At 36.2% G+C, this 14,052-nt stretch overlaps 1 long non-coding RNA gene across 8 annotated transcripts; it reads left to right on the top strand.

Annotated features, from left to right (window-relative positions):
* The first annotated feature begins 2,132 nt into the window (after positions 1-2,132).
* Positions 2,133-8,576, top strand: LOC114169087 (uncharacterized). 8 transcript variants are annotated; one of them, XR_014986407.1, is made up of 6 exons: positions 2,133-2,768; positions 2,886-2,972; positions 3,096-3,133; positions 3,246-3,458; positions 3,539-3,591; positions 4,089-8,576. It is a non-coding gene; the product is annotated as an uncharacterized LOC114169087 (long non-coding RNA). The 8 variants fall into 8 exon arrangements; XR_014986406.1 differs by having other exon boundaries at positions 2,886-3,133; XR_014986404.1 differs by having other exon boundaries at positions 2,135-2,972.
* Positions 8,577-14,052: the final 5,476 nt, after the last annotated feature.

The raw sequence follows: 14,052 nt of genomic DNA, 5'->3' as shown, positions 1-14,052 counted from the left end.
AGGGGATGGGAATTTCATGGCCAAATGGGGGGTGGAGACGACAGTACTGAGGGTGTTAAGCGAAGGACGACCCAGGAGGACATTGTAGGATGTGGGTGTGTCAACGATAAGGAAGCGGATGGGGATGGTTTTGGTGTGGGTTCCATCACGAAACACGGTGTGAAGGTCGATGTAACTGCGGGTGGAAACTTGTTCGCCAGAGAAGCCATAGATTGGTTCGTCATATCGGACCATGGCCGTGTTTGGGAGCTGGAGTTTTTGATAGGTGGCCCAGTAGAGAATGTCAACAGAGCTACCCTGGTCGACGAGGACTTTCTTAATGCGTAGTTTTCGATTTCAACAGTGATGACTATGGAGTCGTCTTGTTGGTGGGAATGGGTAATATGGTTGATGGATTGAATATGGCAGAGGTGTTTCTTTCTTGCAGAAGAGGTGGATCCTTCGCTAGCGAAGCCACCAGAGATGGTGTTGATAGTGCCACGTAGGGGAGGGTCGGCGGGGGTGATGTCGGTGTGGGTCGGTTGGGGTTCCTGGTTAGCGGGTTGGGCTGGGCGTCTGTCGTGACGGGAGTCGTGTGGAGGGTGTTTGTGGTCGAGTCGAGGGGGGTGGCGGGATCGAGAGGAATGATCATCTCTACGGATGAAGTGGCGAAAGTGACCAGCACGGACCAATTCTTCTATTTTATCCTGGAGTGCTTTGTAGTTTTCTATGGTGTGGCCATGATTGCGGTGGTAGCGAAAATACTTGGTCATATCAGCATTAGGAGGAGTGGTTGTCTTGCGTGGTGGAGGAATGAGGTCAGCTTGTAGGGCCTCATCAAGGATGCGGGATCGGGCTACAGTAAGAGGGGCATATCTGGTGAAGTGGGGTTGGCGGGGCTCGCGTGGGCTGGTATCGGGGCGGAGAGGTTGTGGGGTAGGGTTGGCGGTGGTGGCATTTCCTCCATGCGGACATAGTCGGCCGCACGCAATTTGAGTTCGTGCATAGAGGTAGAAGTTGTTAGCGAAGGGGTCAGGTTGTAGGGTGAGTGCCATGCACTAGAGGATCATTTCTTGGTTGAGGTGTGGGGTGCGAAGAGCTGCCTTACTAAAACGATCTATGAACGCTCTGAGTGGTTCGCCTTTTTCTTGTCTAATGCCCAGGAGGGAGATTGTGGTAGTTTGATGTGGGCGGCTGCCAGCGAAATGGGTGGAGAACATATGGGAGAGAGCGTTGAAGTTGTCATGGAGTAGGGTGGAAGGGTTATGAACCATTCTAGAGTAAGGCCCTTGAGGGTGGTGGAGAAGGCTTTGCAGAAGACCGTGTCTTGGGACGTGTACAGGGTGACATGGGTGATGTAGACTTTGAGGTGTTCGTTAGGGTCGGTTTCACCGGTGTAGCGATCTAGTGTGAAAGGTTCCCACTGGGCAGGAAGGGGGGTGTTGGCGATAAAATCGGTGAAGGGGTGGCGACGTCGGGGCTGGTGGGGTGGGAGCGGATGGGGAGGGATGGGATGGTGGATCAGAGTGGGAAAGGTGGAGGTGAAGTTGTGAGGGGGTATGTGGGTTGTTGGAAGGTATTGTGTGTTGTAGGGTGGAACATGTGTAGTGTGTAATGTGGTGGGTATGTTGTAGGGGATCTGGGTGGTGGGGAGGGTAGCGGCAGGGGTATGGGCTGCAGTATGTCCTGGTTGAGTGGATGGGAAGTGAGTGGGATGGGTGGAGGGAATAGGTGTTTGTTGGGTGGTGGTGAAGGTGTGAGGGGTGGGGTTATATTCGTTTTCCTCTTCTGTAGGCTGGAAGGTCGGGGACCTTGCAGCCTCAGACATCTCCTTGGCTTTTCCTTTCAGGGTGGAATCAGCCTCGATCTTTCGCCTAAGGTGAGAGTTCTCTTGCGGTAGCGCCTCCATCTCATCAGCATTGCGTTTCTTTAGATCTGTCAACTCTTGTTGCATCTTACACTAGTGCAAAATTCACTTTTTATATCTATATATTATATCTGTTCAAATTTATTAGGTATAAAAGAGGAAGAAATCACATTTTTGTAAATAATAAGAGTTCTTTTACATGTGTTGGGCCTAAAAATAGGTATAGAAAGGGATCCATTGTATTTTTGTATTATGAGAGAAGAATTTGTACACCTATTGGACCCATACCAAGTATAGAATCTTTTAATGGTCTATCATTTCCGTCACGACTTCCGCTTTCAAACTCTTATCCACCTAACACACCACTCTTCTCCACCTACGCAAAAACCCTTCCCAATCCACGTTTCATACACCTCCTCATCGATTCCATGGCAAGGGTTCGCCAACTTGTTGAAATGACCTAGGGTTCATTGGGAGCTACTGCAATGAGTAGTCAACAGAACATGTCGTTCGAGTCAAACGAAGAAGGTGAGGAGGAAGATGAAGTGAGATACAGAGGAGATAAGGAGTAGATTCCAGAGGCATTGCCGGTCACACACAGGTGGTGGCGCAAGAGGCGTTGGAGCTCGGCGGAGGCTGCCATGGCGAAAGCTCATCTTAGTTAATTTCGTTCATTGTTCTTCGTGAGAATTTTGAATTCAATGTTTTACTGCTTCGGGTGCTTTCGTTTTGGTTCCTACATTCAATTCAAATTTGTTTTCGTTCCTACACTCAATTCAAATTTGTTTTTGTTCTAGTCATGTTCTTTTCATTGGAGAAGACCACTTCATATTTCCCTTTTCATAGTTCTAACTCAATTCATATCTTTCTTTTCACATGTTTTGGCTTCCATCGTAATGGCTAACATGAAGGATGCTTAATGGTGGAATCCTTGTGCACATGTCTTCCTTTTATATTCATATTACTACTTTATTTTGTAATTTGTGCTAGTTCTAGAATTGGCATGACATTTGTACTAACTTCTATATGTTTTATCTAGTAATTCTAAGGTGATTTGGGTGCCTTATTCAGTCCTCTGGCAATGCAAGTTAAAGTACTGGAATTATTTTCGTTAATCATTAGACTAGTAGGTTATCTATTATAGACATTTTACTATCCTTTAATTTTGATATATTTCTCTTAAACAGAGAAGAAATACATGACTGAGTTGTGGACTTAGTAAGATGCTTATAACACTTTATTTTCACAGGGGAAATGCTTCGTATCAAGAAGAAAAACTAGAGGAGGGTATGAAACTCTTATACATAGTTCTTTACTATTCTTAGTCCATGTAAATTTTGTTCTTCACTTTTTATTTTAGGTTGTTTGACAAATGTGTGGTTGTCTTGGTTCATTTCAGATCGTAGTTTATATGGGAGATGACTTCGTGTTCCAGTTGTTTGGGAAGCACAAAGATATGGATGGATGTGGGGTTATGTCCTAGTTATTATGTCAGACTTGATGGAGAAAACAAAGGTCTTGATAAAGGGAATATGTTTAAAATTGATGGCTATCAGAATTTGTTTGGTTTAATGAAACAGAGGCTTGTGAGTTTCAAGAACTAGAAATACATGTAAGTGTCAAATTATACATTATGTTCAAGAAAAATTGTCTCTTGTTGGTATATTATCTTATAATTTAAATTTCTTCTAGACAATAAAGAATTGGAGCATTTTCAAGCTCTTGTTGAAGCTCAATCTCCAAAGGTGATAAAAAAATGTTTGAGTTGTTCATTTTAGCTTAATTTATTGGGTATGCTGATTAACTGATGAATCCAAATACAATTTATGGTAATTGTTGTGCAAAATTTAGTTCTTTTTATGGTCTCAAATAAATATTTTTGTTTAAATGGATGTACTAAGTACATGTATTTTTCTCTTTCTAATAGTTGATGTTAAAATGCATAGTTAAAATCAATATATAGTTAGATGAGTTGGATTCAAAAGTTTTTGTAGTAAGCAAGTTATTGGCAATATAATTACTAACATAGTTACATGAGTCCTTTTCTACATTTTGAATATTTCAAACTATTCAGCAAAATTAATGCTTAGTTTTTATATTTATTGATAGACTTCTCTTATTATAACATCTTGTTCAGGGTGAACCTTTACTTGTTTTCACTACTAGATTTCTGGCTTTAAAAGCATTGTTAGGGTAGAAGGATTGGTTAATGTCCTATAATTATTTTATTTTTGTTGTGCAGGGTGGAAATGATCATGAAATCTATGAATCTGAACGGGCTATCGAACACACAGGTTAGTACTTTGACTTTGTTATCATTTGTGCAAGAAATATGTTTGTTTCAGTGCCATGGTTAACAATTCAAATTCAATTTTTTTTAATTAAGACCCAATTTGTTTCAGATTATATTACTCAAAAGCCATTATTTTAGGAAATGCAGTAACGCTTCTCCATTTATGGAATTACTTACAAAATATTTTAAAAAAGAATCAGAATCTTCAAAAGAAAATCTTTTTAACTTATTGTTCAAGAAACTGGAAGTGTACGTTTTTCTAAATCTCAAAAAATAATAATTATAGTAACCTTTTTCAAAAATTTTGTATATTTATTTCTTAAACAAACCAACTAAAGTTAACACCCAAGCCAATGTAGGGTAAAATAATTAACGAGAATCATTATCTCTACAAGCCAAAGTAGTGAACTTCAGGAAACCTTAGTGCTTCAGGGCGAAGTACACATAATGCATATTACACATAAAATGGTTGTTACAATTACTCACATGTTATTGTCTTTACATATTTAGTTGTTTCATTATGATTATATTCTATAAGCACAATTTAAGAGATTAAATTAAAGACATAACATGTTTTTAAACAACTGATTTCTTTCTGCTATCTGATATGAGATTTTTTAAGTATATTATGAATTAATACAAAGGTGTTCTCAGTTCATGAATATAATAAGGCTATGGGAGACTATATTGGTATAGTGTGATGCTTTTCAAGCCAATTGAAACTGTTTCAAACTTCTCGATACCTTTATGTATGAGTTTTTGCTTCCATCCTCTTATCTAAGAAATTTTTTTAAGTTGTTTGACAATTTGTTTGGGCTAATGGATTAAAGTCTGTGACTTGATGAAATCCTTGCAGCAAGGCAAGTCGTTCACCATCCAAGAAACTTTTTTATCGAAAGGCCTATGCACGTCAAAAGCCTACTATTAATGCAGCCACATATTTTTTTGGTACTAGTCCATTCTTCTAAAAGAGATTAATGAACTAAATTTTTAACTACAGTACAAGTATAATGAATCACCACAATTGCCCAATTATTATGTACAAGTCTCAGCAAAACTCTCCTGTCGTAATTTTATACTTCAGAAAATTTCTTTGTATTTCTTTTTTTTTGGAAAGTTAATTATGTAGTCATGCCAGTGTGTAAGATTCTATAACTCGGTCATTTATATTTGGCAAATAACAGTTATATTATGTAGATCATAGGATGGTATATTTGAATACTTTGTCACACCAAATCCACATTCTACAAGTTGTTGACCTGACTTAAACCTTATGTGGAACGAATAAGAAGCAGAACAACAACAAAAATAAGAAAAAAGGAGAATAACACGAAAAACAAAAAGGGGTTCAAAAAGACCTAACCTAAACTGGGAAAAATAAGAAGCAGAAGATATTAAAAAGAAAAGGAAGGAGCAGGAAACTAAGTTGGGCACATCCATCAATCATTTTCTTCATGTCCATCGAGTATAGTGATATCAAACTCAAACGCGGAAGGGAAGAAGCACCAAACATTAAAATACAGAAATACCACTACAAATAATGGCATGAGAAACGTGAAGGTGAGGATAAAATGGTCCATTGGTTGGGAAACATTGAAAATGACAGAAAACCCACACTTGAGAATAGGTGTCATAATATTTGAATGGGTATTAAAGGAAAATGAAAATTGGAAATGACTTAAAAACCATTTATTTGGACAATTGTCAAAATTTTAAGAAGAAGTAGTTAGGTATATTCAATGGTAGTTGATTTTCATATATTGTTATAGATAATTTGGACATAAAATATGGTGAAGCTTTAACCCCAAAAAGTGAATAGATGCGAATATCATGGCTTGAAAATCAGGATTTTAAGGTGCATAACGACAAAGTGATTTCAAATAACATGAATTGCTCTATCGTAACCAATAATGAAAATGAAACTCACCTCTTCAATTAAATTTGTTCATGATGCTTTAATTTGTGCAAATTAGGTACATAACAATATTTCATCCAGGGGCATTCCATTTAAGTGACTTCATCCAGGGATGGGAATTTCAACTTGAAAGGCCCAAAGTAGATTCGTACTAGGTTTGGCAATGAAGAGACATATCTCTTTATCATTGGATTAATCATCTTCCTCATCATTCCACAGTATATATTGAGTGATAATATAATCAAAATTATATTAATCATCACGAAACATGAATTGGTTAAATGGTTGAACATTGATTTGGCTTTGGCATGGTGAGGGGTTCAAACCTTGGTGAAACCAAATTAAACTTTATCTATGCCAAAATGTGTATGTATGATTCTTCTCTAATTGCATTGAAATTTGGGTTTCTAGAAATTTTCCAGAAACTGCCTGACGGGCTATTCATAGCCGCTAGACGACTTATGTTAATCCTGATGTTTTCTGGGGTTCTGAAGAGGAACCACCTGATAGTACATCCCTGGCAGAGCTTCCCATAAGCATAATTAGCAAAGTTGAGAGTTGAATCAAGGTATTTGGATCAATCGAGGTTTAGTTAAACATAGAGTATGTTAATGATAATGTAGGAGAAATATAGTTGTGGTGTTGTCAGGGATGAGATATCGAGGATCCAGTTTATAAATGATAAGTTTGAAGGATTGGGATTGTATTATGACCATAATTAGAGAATGACCTCACATGGGAGGTGCTATGGGGGCAAGTGAGAGTGGACTGTTCAAAGAGTGCTTGAATCAAAGCTAAAACCAGTACTACGCATGTGCTGGTTGTGGCCAGTACGGAAGGGTCCAGATAGGTTGTTGTCCTCAGTAGTTCGCTGACGAGTTTGGTAGTCTTGGGACGTCGCGAACTATGTTCGTATTTGGGAACTCGAGTTGGCGTTACGGTGTATGATCTGTAGCAATGGTTTCCCGCACGTGCTCTATCGGTTGTGGCCAATAGGTATTGTCAACACCCAATTTTTTCCGGGTAATACCTTTTTTTTATTTTTTTTCTCACTCCCATGTATATTGAGCCTGGTGGTCATGTTTGTTTCCTTCCCAGACCTCCATTCTTATTATCCTCGCGCACCACCGTTTTTTAATCTCCACACACTCTTATGTCCTTTGTTTGTTTTAGACTCGCTTGCTTCTTGTTACTCAATTCAGCCCATGTTCACTACACACACCTCCACTGATTGCTTGTTGCACCCCATATTTACTGACCCCCACGCCCTTTGCATTTTTATTGTCACTTTTGGGCTTGTTTTATATTTTATTTATTGCACTCCCATTTTTATTGTACACCTGACTTGCTTCATGCACCTCACACATTACTCATGCACCCTATTATTATTATTATTATTATTATTATTATTTTCTTTCTTTCACTTTTGTCCTTTTTGTTATTAAATTTTCTTTTATCCTTTTTTTGTTATTTATCTATTATTATTTTTTTTCCTTATAAAAAAAAGAGAAAACAAAAATGTTTTAAATTATAAAAATTACAAAAAAATAGAAAAAAAAAATCTAAAAAATGAAAATATTCTCTTTTGATTTATTGTGTCTGTCCGGTCTCCCGCACCGTGTGATACTCATTTTCAAAAAATACCAAAAATAATTTTCTTTCCCTTTTAGTGTCTGTCCGACCGCTCGCGTCGTGTGACACATATTTTCAAGTAATTCAAAAAATACCAAAAAAAAAATAAAAAATTTTCAAAATACAAAAATAACAACATTTTCAAGCAAAAAGTCTTTTAAGAACTACGTGATCCTTGATTCTCCACTGTGAGATATGTAGGAGCATGGCCAGTCCTTGTTAGGTCCACCTCTAAATAAATCAAATCATTTTCTCAATTGTTTTTTTCAAATATCTTTTTAAAGAACTACATAACCCTGATTTCTCATTTTTTAATGAGAATACGTAGAACCAAGGTCAATCCTTGTCAGGCAAAAAAAAATAAAAAAAATATTTTTGTTTCTTTTAAAATTTTTGTCTTGTTATTTTTGGGGAAAATTAATATTTTGAAAACCACATCAACTTTTCATTTTTAATTAAAGGTACCGCCTTCGGGCGGGCGTTGTAGGGTGTTAACACCTTACCTACGCGTAACCGACTCCCGGATCCAAAATCTAGTTTTTCGCAGACTTGTCTTATCTTCATGGTTTTCCATAGTTTTCCAGAATAATGATGGTGGCGACTCCCAAATCTCTTTTTAATCCTGTTTTCATTTTTCGGTTCGCCTTCCCATCGCGATTCCAATTGCGACTGGTATGGCAATAAGACACCTTGAGGTACTCCTTAGAAGATGTAGAACACGAATAACATGGTGGTGGCCATGTGATGTGATATTAAAGGATAGAATTCCTTTGGTGTGATTGTGTTATGTGTATAATTGTGCCATAGATATATATATATATATATATATATATATTTTATTTTGTTAGCTCACCCTATCTGCTTGTGTTTGGTGATGATCGTGTATACGGTACACAGGAGCAGATGATGTTGCAGGTGGATCTGATGAGGCTTAGCAACGGAGCCCGAAAAACTTATGGGAACAATTTTATTGAGTTTTTATCACTTATGGTTTTGGAATAAAGTTGTAAGCTATTATGAGACTGTTTTAGTATTTTGTTGAATTTTGAGAAAGTTGAATTTAGAGTTATTTTTATTATGAAATAAATTATTTCAAATTTCCCGCATTTTTGGGAAATGGATTTATAATTAATGCGATTTTATTTTCTTATTTTATTTTATTATTTAAACCCGTAGTATCTGGTCAGGATGTTACAAAATCAATAATATCTAAATTTTAAAGCATGATCATTCTTACTAGTCACTACAAAAATTTGGTATTTGTGAAGTGTATAATTAAAAATTTTAGTGGTCATCAAAATGAAAATTTTCACGATTACCCATGTCAAAAATGGTTTGTGAAAAAAGTATTTTAATTGTCCATATTGTTGTCACAGGAGAAAAAAAATAGTAGCGTTTCAAAATCGCTACAAAATGTAGTATAATTTAATTATATTTTTTCATATTTTGACAATTAAAACCCATCACAAAATATATTACATTTTAACAATTAAAAACTGTCAAAAATTATTTAAAATAAATAGTCACTACAAGAATTCAATGAGTTAAAGTTGAAATATTAACGTCAGTTTTATCTTGCACGCCATTAGGGTAAAAAAAACGACAAATAAATGACACAAAAGAAAATGCGAAGCTTAGCGTGGGTTGTGCGACTTTACATAATCACCCTTAGTGTACCTTGAAGGACGCTAGTTGTTGAATATTAAAAGAAAAACATATTAAATAATAAATAAATTTTAGAGCAACGACTAGAGGACACAATAGTATTTTAAATCAGCATTGCTCAAGGGACGTTTTTGCCTTATTTTTAAAAAATAATGGAAAAAGGTAAATTAAGACAATCAATAGTGCCAATTAGCCAACATAAGTTAACTATTATTTAATAGAGGATAATGTGGGTTGTTCGATGCTTTTACCTTATTTTAAAAATATAATGGAACACTTTAGATGAAGATGGTAGGAACGACTATGTGGGTGCAATCAATATCATTAGTTAGATGACACAAGTTAATAAAAATAAAAAAGAAAAATTAATTTTGCCGAGATGGCTTGGCGTGAGTTGGCTAATGCTTAAAGAAGTTGGTGGGAAGTTGGTGGAAATATTAACTTTACCAATTATCTCATTTTAACTTTACCAATTTTAACTCCATTTTCATTTTCAATCTCGTGCGCTTAGTGCCTCTTTATCTCTGTTTTCATTTTGCTTTATCTTTTCATTTTCAATCCCTTTGTTCACCAAGTTTCAATATGAGAGTCTCCTCTTTATCTTCTTTGGTTGGCGCTAAACCCAAAACTGACTTCATGTTTGTGTTCTCTTCGGTGTTGGATAAGGTGGGTAGTGGACACTGAAAGAAAGATGGTGGCTTCAATATTTTTCTCGCGTTCTCTATGAAAGGAGCTAGTGAGTTCCAATCCCTCACATTTGAATAGATTTATTATTTGAAGAAATTTGTTTCGCAACTAATTGAATAATTGTTTAGTAGCTATTTTCCTAATTGAATACCCTATTTAGCAGCTTTTTTTATTTACCCAAGTGAATGTGTGGTGGTGGGAGGCCAACTGAAAAAGAGGGGTCATTGTAGTGTCCAAGTGGTGGCCCAACAATGTTGGAGTGGTGGTGGTTGTGGTTGTGGTGCAGACCATAAGGTTGGGGGAGTTGGTCCCTTTTTGTGGCCTTGTAGTGTTTTGTGATTTTACTTAAGTAACTTCACGAACCCCTAGACTATATTCGTCAATAATTACCGAAGGGCATAATCTGTCGATAATTGCCTGCGTCAAGTGGTGAACTTTCCGACAAATGTGGTGAGGAATTTATCCGTTGGTATTTTCAATGTCATTTTCCAGTGCATTCTGCAATTTCGGCTTCCCAATTTCAGATAAACAATATTAGACCTGCAATCTCACAGATATACAATCAGACTTCGCAATCTCATAATTAATCCTAGCCAGGTAATCCAAACAAGTATCATACAATATATGTCTACATATACCGTACAAACATCAAGGTTCAAAATGTCTAGAAATAATAGTAAAAATAATATAAACAAACATCAATCACAATGTCATAGTGTGTGTTCTCCAACTAACGGATCCAGACATAATAAGTAAGAAAGGTAATATAAAAAGAAGTCCTAATAATCTACATAATTATCTAAATGATTTTTTTCTTCTTTAGGATCTTGTTATTGTTGGGACTGTGGTTGGACTACGGTGGGCTAGATTGGAGTGGGCTGAACAGGAGTGGGATTGACTATAATGGGTTATTGTTGGGATGGTGTTAGGCTGAACTGGTATTGTTGAAGATGAGTATGGGCATCAGGAGACAGAAAGGCCATGACTAGATTTTGAAGGCTTTGAAACTCCTGGCTCAAATTTTCATAAGTCTGATCACGTTCTTCTAGTTGTTGTGTGAGTCAGTTCACGACCTTCTCTGCACTGCTTGAAGATGATTATGTTTGTTTGTGGATACCTATTCCAACATTGTAACTTTTGCCAAGTTCTTTAGGCCCATAAAGTCTTCCTTTATTTTTTCCACCGATAACATCAACCCAGCACTGTGTCCTAGTGAAGTATTTCTGATCAGCATCATCATTATGCTTAGACGCATTAGCACATGACCCTTGCTCAAATCTGACCTGTGAGAGTCTATTTGAAAATTCTTCCGTTTAAACAAAACAATGATAAATTAGGTAAATATGGTATGATGGTTAAGTTTAGAGGAAATAGTACTAAAAGTATTTTCTTACATGTGTTTTACGAGACCTTTCATCAACAAACTAGCCAGATCCCTTGCAAAGATGAGCTTGGTAAAATACCTCATCAATATACGCCTCCCGCCCCAACTCTTTTGCCCTTAACAAAATACAAGGTTATATATATGTACACTAGTTTTAAAAGACGTAACTTATATCATAATATGTAAATAAAAGAAATTAAGGTTTATACCATATGAAGGGAATGCTCATGAGTGGTAATAGAACCACTAATGTGTAGGGTCCCACCCTTTTCTGAAGCTCTATTCCTTTGAGCTATAGCACATTTATGGCGATGATTGGGAAAATTCTATTGTTCTAGCAATTGATTCCAGATACGGTCTCCAATCTAATAAGAGTGTTCTCATACATTCCTAGCATCTCTAAACATCTCATACAACCTATGAGATGCTCTATTGTGGAATTTTTTTTTAATTTGAGCTTCATCTTGACAACACAATATGCATGGAATTTAAAGTCTAATAGTAGTGAACATCTATTTTGCATTAGACTTAAATATATGAACAAAGAATGAAAATAAGTTTCATGACGTTTTATCTTAAATCGCTGCGAAAAAGGTTCTTTGTGTTTTGGAGGTATTGCTCCCCATGATGGCCAAGATGAAAGGAATTGATGCTTAATAGATCTTGTGATGGCTTGAGAAACAACTCCAAAATGAACAAACATAAATATAAATGCCCAAAAGTCATAAAAAAGAAGCCAAGGCAAATAACAAGTCATCTAATACAAATTAGTTTTTAAGATTATTGGATATTACCCTCGATTAAAAGGCTCAATCATTAGTTGATCATGGAGAGTAGGGTTAATATCATCAGCAGCTAAATCAGGAGCATATGATGTATTAGCAATACTAGGAGAGAGATTTGAGGATGAAGAAGGTCCTGAAGTAGTATGAACCATAATAAGGGATGGTTTGTATGGGAAGGTTGTGGTGTGGATGTAGATAGTGGGGAAACCATAGTAGGGCCTGGTGTGGGTACCATAGTAATGTGTGGTGTGGGTACCATAATAAGGTGTGGTGTAGGAACCATAGTAGGGGATGGTAACTGAATGGGTGTACTGTATCCTGGTCCTGTAAGGGAAGGTTGTGGTGTGGATGTAGATGGTGTGGTAGCCATAGTAGGGTGTGGTGTGGGTACCTAATAGGGGATGGTGCCTGAATGAGTGCACTCAGTGGTATTTGTTCAAGAACCTTTATGATATAGTGTGGCTGCCTTCTTGGTTTTTCTATCTTCTTTCCTTTATCGAAACAAGATGGACGTCTAGGTGACATTGCAACAATCAAAGGCTATAAAAAAACAAAATTCAACATCAAGTATCAAGCAAATAGTTATTTTATAGTTTCAAATGATAAGTGTTATTTTACAATATCAACCACAAAATAATACTTTTATAAGTGATATATTTAAAGTTTGCCAAAACATAATTAAGACATCTTTTACATAAATTTAACGATTGCAACAACCACAATAACATATCACAAATAACCACATAATACAATCATCATCGTCAACCTCCTCCTAATCATTTTTGTCATCATCATTATACTTGTCATCATTGTCATCATCTTCATCATATCTACATCTTCTTCTTCTTCTTCTTCTTCTTGGTCATCTAGATCTTGTTCGTCTTCTTCTTCTTCTTGTATTTCTCCTTCAAGTTCTTTAGCATCACGATCAAAGTCAAGCAATGTAGATACACCTTCAATTTCAATTATTTAATGTGTATGTGACATTTCATTAACTTGATACGGAATATCCTCTTCCACCTCATTTGACTCAATGCAACCCTTGGGCTTAGTTTGTATTGCAACACACCAACCACTTTTGTCGATGCTGGATATGGGACATAATAAACTTGTCTAATATTATTTGCTAGAATGAATGGATCAAATGGTCGGTATCTTTTAATCATTTCAAGTTCAACATATTATACCTAGGATGAACTCTTGTACCATCTCTTGAAGAATCAAACCATTCACAATAAAAAAACAAGTACTTTCTTTGGAGAAGTATGACTGTTGTACTCTAACTCATATATTTTATGAATTATCCCACAAAAATCATTATCACCACCCTTTGTAAGGCCCTTGACGCACAAACCACATTTAATTGTCTTCTTTCCTTTGGACCATTCATTAGTGTGAAACTTATACCCATTGCCAAAGTATGTATGCCATTCTTTGATGCATCTCATGGGCCAATTTTCCAAATCCTTTAACTCTTGATTCTTGGGACTTAATGACGTGTTATAAACCTACAAATATGCGACAATAAATAGTTAAGCAACAAATTTTGATAACAACAATTTGTTTAAGAAATAGGACAATACATACTTGATGTTTGAACTATTAGGAAACTCTAAGTTGTTAGATATTAGATAATAAGTTCCTTCAAGTACTTGCTCATCCACAATGAATGAGCTATTAGATAAGAATACAATTAGTAAGTATAGAAATTTCTTAATTAGAGTGTAGAGAATGAGATTAGAACATACTTAAGGTATGGTTTAACTTCAACATAAATGATTAACACATGGATATGTGTAGATTTGAAATTAGCATCATTTAACCAATGAGTAAACTCCTTGCCTG

This window comes from Vigna unguiculata, chromosome 11 (assembly GCF_037176805.1).
Source record: "Vigna unguiculata cultivar grain cowpea cultivar isolate G323 ecotype 2 chromosome 11, ASM3717680v1, whole genome shotgun sequence".
NCBI classification, from domain to species: Eukaryota; Viridiplantae; Streptophyta; class Magnoliopsida; order Fabales; family Fabaceae; genus Vigna; species Vigna unguiculata.
The sequence above is the reverse complement of the archived record's forward strand: the minus strand, read 5'-3'. Positions and strand labels throughout refer to the sequence as shown.